This window comes from Protopterus annectens, chromosome 2.part0 (genome assembly GCF_019279795.1).
Source record: "Protopterus annectens isolate FY-2018-M chromosome 2.part0, PAN1.0, whole genome shotgun sequence".
In the NCBI taxonomy this organism is placed as follows: domain Eukaryota; kingdom Metazoa; phylum Chordata; order Ceratodontiformes; family Protopteridae; genus Protopterus; species Protopterus annectens.
In genome coordinates this window covers 1,001,700,434-1,001,710,332 of record NC_056728.1, presented here as the reverse complement: position 1 = coordinate 1,001,710,332, position 9,899 = coordinate 1,001,700,434, and the positions used below count along the sequence as shown (strand labels likewise).

General features: G+C 37.8%; 1 protein-coding gene across 1 annotated transcript in view; it reads left to right on the top strand.

Annotated features, from left to right (window-relative positions):
- The first annotated feature begins 2,231 nt into the window (after positions 1-2,231).
- Positions 2,232-9,899, top strand: part of ZDHHC21 (zinc finger DHHC-type palmitoyltransferase 21) — a 1,352,192-nt gene continuing 1,344,524 nt past the window's right edge. The window contains exon 1 of the mRNA XM_044061254.1: positions 2,232-2,580. The gene's annotated coding sequence lies outside the window, so the exon portion shown is untranslated. The remainder of the gene's footprint in view (positions 2,581-9,899) is intronic.

Sequence of the window (9,899 nt, the reverse complement as noted above, 5' to 3'; positions counted from 1 at the left end):
TTGCAAAATGAATACATACTCTTCTAAAATGTTGTATCACAGAAGATGCCACTTCTATGGAATTGTCTTCCAGTCCAAATAAAGCAAAGTACTTCTCTTACTCTTTTCAAACGTAATTTGGATGACTGGATTGGTAACCACAAATTCACCCGTCCCTCATGGATAGGGGAAATATGCAAATGCCCCAGCTTATCTTTGTTCATCCTGTATACAAACTATAAGGGCTCAAAAGAACCACAAGAATGTAAAGCTAGACTTCTTAAGAACTTCTCATATCAACAGCCTAGTAAGTACCTATGAACCTAACAAAGTTCCACTAACGTGCAAAGGATGTCAAGCTGGAACCGTAGCTATAGCAAAGGCAGGCTATTTTACTCCTGGGAGAAGATTACAGGTCTGAGTGCTCACTAATGGTGACCAACCAGGAGTGACCATAATGGTCAGCTCCAGGCATCTACCCCTACAAGGCCTGTTTTCATGTTTTACCTGTCTACATACCACTTCTTGAATCCATAAAAATATCACTTATGTATTTTACACAAGAACTGGCTTTACTGACATACTTGCTGAGGGACTTCTCAGCACACCCAGGTGATTATAAGCTGCTTGCATCTTATACTTACTGGAATGTTAGGTTTACTCGCATTGTCTGGAGCAATTTCAACAGTGCAAGGTAATGCAATTGCTACATCTGTACCAATTTACAGTAATTTAACATACAGCTAACATGGACCATATATGCCAGCCAGTGTGTTTTTTTTTTTTTTTTATATAAATGAAATTACAGCTATTTGTTCATTTTAGAAGACTATCTTTTATCTAAGTTTACTTTTAACATGAATTTCTGCTCTATATAATCTGTGAAGCCCAAAATTTCAGGTCTGTATCTTAAATCTTCTCAAACTGACTTACAAGTCTTTTAAACATGGCTCCATCTGCCTGATTCATTTTTGTAACAAGTACTGACTGAAGAGTTTCACTGTAGATTTATCAGTCTCTCCCCTATTCCCTTCCAAGTTCCACAGAACATATTTCTGAGTTGTCTGATTTTACAGCTTCCTGCACTGGATGCCCAATATTTAAATGTCTTTTTTGTTGTTTTTTGCTGTTTTCAGTGAAATGGATGTTGCATTTTTGTCTAGGGGGAAAACAGAAAATTCAGCAGTGTTAGATTTGAATAGCAAGCTCTCATACTGACGGTAACATCTAAAATCCATAGAAGTGATTTGAGAAGTTACAAAAGATGTAAAAAAATCAAATAATTGCCAAGTCATTGGTGCATCATTTACTACTTTCTCTATTTCTTAATATTGGATTTGCTCCCTCTGTTTTTAGCGACTGTTCTATGTGTACTGTTCTACCAGTTTTGATCTTTTTCACTGAATGCTCCGGAAAGGCTGAAATTGCTTATTTTTAACTTACTTCATCACTAATGAATAAAATTAGATTGCTACTGAAGCACAAACACTACTTTGCATGTAGTTAAATTCTCCACTGGTTTACGGGAATCTTTTTTTCAGTTTCTGTTTCCTCAAGAGCAACATTTGGTGCTTTAAAATGTTTGGTGAGCACTGCTTTAACCACGCGGTAAAACGAATTAATTGACCTGAACAGATTTAAATTGCACATTACTTATACATAACAAACAATAGTATAACATAACGTTAGGGTGAATTATTTAACACGAAATGTGTAAAATTTTGCTTCTCATTAACTTGTTTACTCATTCCACACTTCCACGTGTAGCCTTGTGTACTTTTACTACCGAGTATCGTTTAAAACATTACGGCTTCTGCCTGGAGCCCAGAATGCCTACTGCTGTCTAAACTAACGGTTGCAACATGAGTTTGTACACAGCATCAGCTGAAGTGCCGTATCTTGCGTATATAAACGGCAAGCCCACACTACGGATGATTAAGTGCCTTAATAGGAAAAGATGGTTATGCAGCTCCGAATGTATATCTTGCTATTTTCTTTTTCTATGAACCCTGTCTACGATAAATACAAGATCGGATATGATCGCAGCTTACCATTTATTATTACTACTCAACTAAAAACAATATCAAGGCCAACCCTTCGTTAAGAGAAATTCAGTTTTATTACCCATCAAACAACTAAATTGTGGTAATAACACCACTGCTAGACTTTATGCATTTCGTATCAAACAAAAAGTTTTATGACCATAATAACGTTGTATACCGTATACTTTACTAAATACACCACCTTTTCTTACCACACTGAATGAATCAGCCCAACTGTTACAGATTTGCCTACGTCATGCAAGTGTACAAACCCAGGACTGCCCTCAAGTGCGCGCGTTCACGCTTGTTCTACACTGGGAACACTCGTTTAGCAACACTTCGAGTATTTCATGGTTTTGCGAGTCAGGAATTTTGACCCAGCTGGCTTTCCTTGTTAGATTGTCATTTTTTTTCGAGACTGGATGTAAATGCCTATACCAGAGTCTGTTCTCAAAACACGGAAGAGGTGGTCTTAGTAGTGAATGGTGGAGGAATGTGGTGAGGGTACTGTTAGTGTTTTACCGTCGTGAAGTTACTGTCATCCCACGCGGTTTCACAGGTAGTTGTTATGGTTGATTATATACATAGAAGCTAGTAGACTGACCTTTTTACAATCAGATGTATTGTACTGCTACTCCAGGTGCACTATCCATCAGTTCACCAGCGTTGACATTAAATATTTCACTTGCAGTTTTGTCTTCTTTTGAACCTTCTGCATATGATATTATGAGTGCTGCTGGGGATTCTTATTTTTTTCTTGCTGGGCCGGACAAAAAGTAATACTGACAGGTAGTGGTGATGGACTTTTCTAGCAAAGACCCTCCTACTGAATGGCAATAATGAAGTTTCTCATTCATTTCTCCCGTAACGATGTATGCTCATTGTTTGTGAGAACGTATTTAGATAGAGCTCCACCTTTGTTTAGATTAAATGGACTTCAGTTATGACTATGAGTTTGTTTTGTTTGGGGACATAAATTGGTTAGCGACATTATTTACTTTACAGCATATAAGAAGGATTTTCTCACACCCTACCCTCCAGAAGTATTAATGTTGAGAATTGTCTGTAATAATAAGCAGGAAGATCAAGTGAAGATCACTACTTAATAGCATCCCCATTACGCTTGATGCCTTGTCGTTGTACAGCACACACGGCACTTCACGTTAGCTGTAGGCGCTTTTGCTTTCTGTCACTCACGCCTCCCCTTTATTGTATCATATGGACGCATTATATCATGACTTAATGATTGATTTGCTAGTAGTATAATTTCATTATAAACATAAACCTTCCGCATCACATTTCCCGTTAATAACCAAGATATACTGAAATACTTGCTATAGAGATTTTGGGGGCCATGGAAGGTGTAGCTCCTGCTGATTCTTGATGAATGACGTTTCCGGGAGTAGCCCAGCTTTTGTTGCCAAATGCCTTGGGGTTGAGTATTGATACACAGGCGCATGGGAAACAACAAGCTTGTACAATTTTGCTGTGGCTTAAGAGTTCATAACCTGTGCCTTCATGGGGCAGAGTTCAGCCGGGGTCTAAGATCAACACCTGCTTCATTTAAGATATGGAGCTTTGTGCATTTTTATATCCAGTAAAATACATTTGGGTGAGAGGCTGGCAGAATATCTTGCTTATGTTGTAATACTGTGGCAGAGTGTCCCGGAGACAGGGCTTCCCCCTGTTTCAAAGGTCGATCGAAAGTTTGTATGTCTGATTATTTATGTGTTTGTGTATTCATGCAAATGCCTGACCCTAGATGTTATGCATTTATTAACAGGTGCAGTCTACTGCATCTTTTGGCAGACCGTTGCTAGACTGCCCACCACTACCACCAGTAGTGCATCTTTGAAACAGTATTTCACTTAAAATATCTAAGGGAAATGTAGGTGCTCTTGAAACATTTTATTAGTGCCGTTAACTAAGAGATGAGTTGCCTATATGTCTTTACTCTTCTTTCTACTGCGGCAAAAAAATGTTGTGACCAATGCAGTCTTTTTTCCTCGGCTAGAATATTTGCTGTCTTTAATCAAATATACCTGTACTCTCCATCTATTGCAGTCTTCATGTTCTGCTAAACAAATTTTGTGTTATGCCATGCTTCCATAAGTGCCAGCTGGATTCCTGTCTGCCTCAGATTAGCCCAGATCCCATGCTTTCCAACACTGTGATCTCTACATTTTATTTCCCCTTTAAGAGACCAGTGTCTTTCCATCTGCTTCAGATCTGTCCAAATGTTATGCCTATATTATCAAAACTTTTTTTAACCATTTCTCCTCTCGTACTGTAAAACGTGTTTGCTTTAGTAGATTTCTTCATGGTTTCTCTCAGTTTAAGAATTTGCTTAGAAGTCATAATAAGTTGCCATGTATAAATGAACTATTCTCTGTTTGTCCACTAAATTTGAACTCTAAAATATTTTCGTGTGTTTCTAAAGTTGTTTGTATTTATTTATTTTGCCTATTTTCTTATTCTTTTTGCCTGTTGTCTTATTAGTGTTGGTACTGGAAGTCCAGGCATTGCAGAGAAGGGCCACACATGCTATGCTCTTGCCTATTGCTTTTAACCTGGGATTTTGGTTAACATCATTCTGTAAAGATAAAATACACTGATGCATTTTTGTTCCACAGAGTTTAAATGTGCATATTTTAGAAGTTTTCACTTTAATTTTTGTCATGTTTTCTTCTAGTGCACTTTGTTTTTGTAGAATGTGTTTATCTGTATATGAATGTTATACTTCACATCTGGGTGGTAGCCAAAGAGGGTGTTTTGATGCATTCTACTTGACTACTTCAGAATAGATTGAAACAGTTTCCTAATACTGTCAACTTTCAATGCAGTATAACAATTGGTTATTTATAGCTTATTTTCACAATAATGCTTTATTTTTGTTAGCTTATTGGTAACACTGATATAATAATATCCATCATTGTAATTATTTGTAGGCTGTAGACTGCAGTGCACTGAATTCTATCCTTATGATACTAAGGGGGGAATGATTTGTTTAGTCATTCACCAAGGGGAGAATGATTTGTTTAGTCATTCACCAAGGGGAGAATGATTTGTTTAGTCATTCACCAAGGGGGGAATGATTTGTTTAGTCATTCACCAAGGGGGGAATGATTTGTTTAGTCATTCACCAAGGGGAGAATGATTTGTTTAGTCATTCACCAAGGGGAGAATGATTTGTTTAGTCATTCACCAAGGGGAGAATGATTTGTTTAGTCATTCACCAAGGGGGGAATGATTTGTTTAGTCATTCACCAAGGGGGGAATGATTTGTTTAGTCATTCACCAAGGGGGGAATGATTTGTTTAGTCATTCACCAAGGGGGGAATGATTTGTTTAGTCATTCACCAAGGGGGGAATGATTTGCTTAGTCATTCACCAAGGGGGGAATGATTTGCTTAGTCATTCACCAAGGGGGGAATGATTTGCTTAGTCATTCACCAAGGGGGGAATGATTTGCTTAGTCATTCACCAAGGGGGGAATGATTTGTTTAGTCATTCACCAAGGGGGGAATGATTTGTTTAGTCATTCACCAAGGGGAATGATTTGTTTAGTCATTCACCAAGGGGGGAATGATTTGTTTAGTCATTCACCAAGGGGGGAATGATTTGTTTAGTCATTCACCAAGGGGGGAATGATTTGTTTAGTCATTCACCAAGGGGGGGATGATTTGTTTAGTCATTCACCAAGGGGGGGATGATTTGTTTAGTCATTCACCAAGGGGATGATTTGTTTAGTCATTCACCAAGGGGGATGATTTGTTTAGTCATTCACCAAGGGGATGATTTGTTTAGTCATTCACCAAGGGGATGATTTGTTTAGTCATTCACCAAGGGGGGGATGATTTGTTTAGTCATTCACCAAGGGGGGGATGATTTGTTTAGTCATTCACCAAGGGGGGGATGATTTGTTTAGTCATTCACCAAGGGGATGATTTGTTTAGTCATTCACCAAGGGGGATGATTTGTTTAGTCATTCACCAAGGGGATGATTTGTTTAGTCATTCACCAAGGGGGATGATTTGTTTAGTCATTCACCAAGGGGATGATTTGTTTAGTCATTCACCAAGGGGATGATTTGTTTAGTCATTCACCAAGGGGGGGATGATTTGTTTAGTCATTCACCAAGGGGGGGATGATTTGTTTAGTCATTCACCAAGGGGGGGATGATTTGTTTAGTCATTTACCAAGGGGATGATTTGTTTAGTCATTCACCAAGGGGGATGATTTGTTTAGTCATTCACCAAGGGGGATGATTTGTTTAGTCATTCACCAAGGGGATGATTTGTTTAGTCATTCACCAAGGGGATGATTTGTTTAGTCATTCACCAAGGGGGGGATGATTTGTTTAGTCATTCACCAAGGGGGGGATGATTTGTTTAGTCATTCACCAAGGGGGGGATGATTTGTTTAGTCATTCACCAAGGGGATGATTTGTTTAGTTATTCACCAAGGGGGGGATGATTTGTTTAGTCATTCACCAAGGGGGGGATGATTTGTTTAGTCATTCACCAAGGGGGGGATGATTTGTTTAGTCATTCACCAAGGGGGGGATGATTTGTTTAGTCATTCACCAAGGGGGGAATGATTTGTTTAGTCATTCACCAAGGGGATGATTTGTTTAGTCATTCACCAAGGGGGGGATGATTTGTTTAGTCATTCACCAAGGGGGGGATGATTTGTTTAGTCATTCACCAAGGGGGGGATGATTTGTTTAGTCATTCACCAAGGGGGGAATGATTTGTTTAGTCATTCACCAAGGGGGGAATGATTTCACCAAGGGGGGAATGATTTCACCAAGGGGGGAATGATTTCACCAAGGGGGGAATGATTTGGAATGATTTGTTTAGTCATTCACCAAGGGGGGAATGATTTGTTTAGTCATTCACCAAGGGGGGAATGATTTGTTTAGTCATTCACCAAGGGGGGAATGATTTGTTTAGTCATTCACCAAGGGGGGAATGATTTGTTTAGTCATTCACCAAGGGGGGAATGATTTGTTTAGTCATTCACCAAGGGGGGAATGATTTGTTTAGTCATTCACCAAGGGGGGAATGATTTGTTTAGTCATTCACCAAGGGGAATGATTTGTTTAGTCATTCACCAAGGGGAATGATTTGTTTAGTCATTCACCAAGGGGAATGATTTGTTTAGTCATTCACCAAGGGGAATGATTTGTTTAGTCATTCACCAAGGGGAATGATTTGTTTAGTCATTCACCAAGGGGAATGATTTGTTTAGTCATTCACCAAGGGGAATGATTTGTTTAGTCATTCACCAAGGGGAATGATTTGTTTAGTCATTCACCAAGGGGAATGATTTGTTTAGTCATTCACCAAGGGGAATGATTTGTTTAGTCATTCACCAAGGGGAATGATTTGTTTAGTCATTCACCAAGGGGGGAATGATTTGTTTAGTCATTCACCAAGGGGGGAATGATTTGTTTAGTCATTCACCAAGGGGGGAATGATTTGTTTAGTCATTCACCAAGGGGGGAATGATTTGTTTAGTCATTCACCAAGGGGGGAATGATTTGTTTAGTCATTCACTAACTGTCCCTGTAGGGCTTTCTTTTGCTGTTTGTTTGCCATTTACACAAGTAGAATGGTCCAAAGGACATGGTCAGCCATGACTTAGCTGGAATACATGTCTTAAGCAACATGAAACCGATAAAACCTGTTTCAGCATAGTTACTGTATGTAGTAAAACTGAACATTTAGTGCAGTTTTACTTTAATATGAAAACAATTGTGCAAATATACTTGTTAGAGATCTAAACACTGCAAGTATGTGTACACGCACTAGAAAGGACAGAGTCTGGTTGTGAAAAAGACTAATCCCTAAATTATTTACAACAGATGCACATCATAGATGTTAAAATGCTGGAGTTTCTAAGTTCTAAGGACTGTAAAGACTTTCATTATTTGTAGCAAACAATAAGAGGCATTTATACCTTGCTTTCAAAATATAGTATAATAAGTCTTCTGTATAAGTTTTTAAACAGAAACAATGCCTATCAGGATAAGCTAAAATATTGCGTACATCAATTGTGGGATAGGTCTGTGTTGTCTGATTTTAATACAGTGCCAACAAAGGTGCCGTAAATATCAAATTATCTGCAGCATTGCTGATGTCCCAAAATCATTACAGTAGTTGGGTGAAGCATAAGTATGTTGTGGAAGAACTGTCAACCAGCAGCTATTGCAGAAGGGCATCAACTGGGATTCATTGGTTAAACAGTTTGAGTCTAACCACAGTAGCTGATTAGTAGATCTCTTGAGGAGCAGATATTCCGTCAACTGGAGATTCAAAATAGTAAATATTTTGGATTGTCCAAGCATGTGAGGAGCAATAATCGGGGGAAAAAAAAAGATGGAAGCCATGACATTAAAGAGGGAATAGTTAAGAGATGCAGTGATGTTCCTGTCTGCTGGAGAGAGATCTAGGCATATCTACATAACTTGTGTAGATTTGGTTGTAGCTATTAGTGTTAACCTTTCTTACATTTGGTACTACTGCTATGTCCAGCTGGTGTGTGATAGCATCACGGTTCAAGGCTAGGAGCCTTGTTTCTTTGAGATGAAATGTAGTTAGCACTAGCAGACATTTTGTCTTACTTTATTTCCTTCTTTTTTATATAACTTCAGTATGATTTAATAGGTTAGGGATGTTATCAAGCCATAGTTTGAGTTATGCGAATGTTCAGCATGGTTGTCTTGGTGTACATGAGGGATAGTTTTCTGAAAATTTGAAGTCTCTGGACCAGTCTTACTAATTTGTTTGAATTTTTAAGGCATCAATCCTTAATTACTTAGCAGTACACCAGCCACTGCATTAGAGTTTCAGTCTTTATGTATTAGAATCCCTTGTACTTTGTATTTCCTTGGCACATTGCAACAGTACTGTAGTAAGTCTAAATATTAGATTAACTATTGAAAGTACTTTGCATGTGCTTGAATATACTTCTCATACATTAACTCTAAGATGTGTTGATAACTATTGCAATTATGCACAAAGTAATCTATAATATCTTACTGTTGGAAACTACAGTTGTCTGTTTTTAATGACTTGCTACAGCCTTTGGCCTGGTTATGGTTAAAATGGTTCATTAGATAAAGCCTACCTACCCTGTTTAGAAGGTTATAGTTTATAAATGTTATTATGTATGCATTTCAAATTAAAGAATGTGAGAACCACAAGAGAAGCAACTAATGGCAACTGGTATCACACACATCAGCCTTAGCAGTGCTATTATGACCTTTAGAAGGCAAATATAACATGGTACTAATGCCTTTGCAAAATAAAATAAAAACTGACCTCCCCTTTCTTCTGAAGTTGTTCATTGATTTGTAATGGTTCCAATTATAAATATTTTGGAAGTCATTTTCTTAAAAGTATATTAATTAAAAGCATAAGACATGTTTTAATATTAATATGTGATGGAAACAAATAGCTGATAACAGATATGGTAGGTAAATGTAATGTTTGGATGGTCAAAAGAAAACACAAATGTTGAATATCTAGAGAAATTTAAGAAATCAGATTAAATTTGTTTAAATGAAGAGATGCAAGAAAGAAAAATCATATTGGGTGATTTGATGAATGTTTAGCTGCAAGAAAGAAATATGACAGATTTTAATGCATTTGTTACAGCAGTGCATCTGAGTATTAAAAGTTAGGGAAATAAAAATGTAAATAAGTGGTAGGAAAATGCTGAGTACAGTGCTGACTAAAATAGCAGAAAGGGGGGGGGTGGGGTTTGGAAACAATCCACAGCTGGAGATTGGTTTCTTAGTCATAAAGAGTGACGTGATTTTTTTGAAGAAAAATTAAATGCATCTGTATTAGTTTCTGCTTCTTCTAAGTA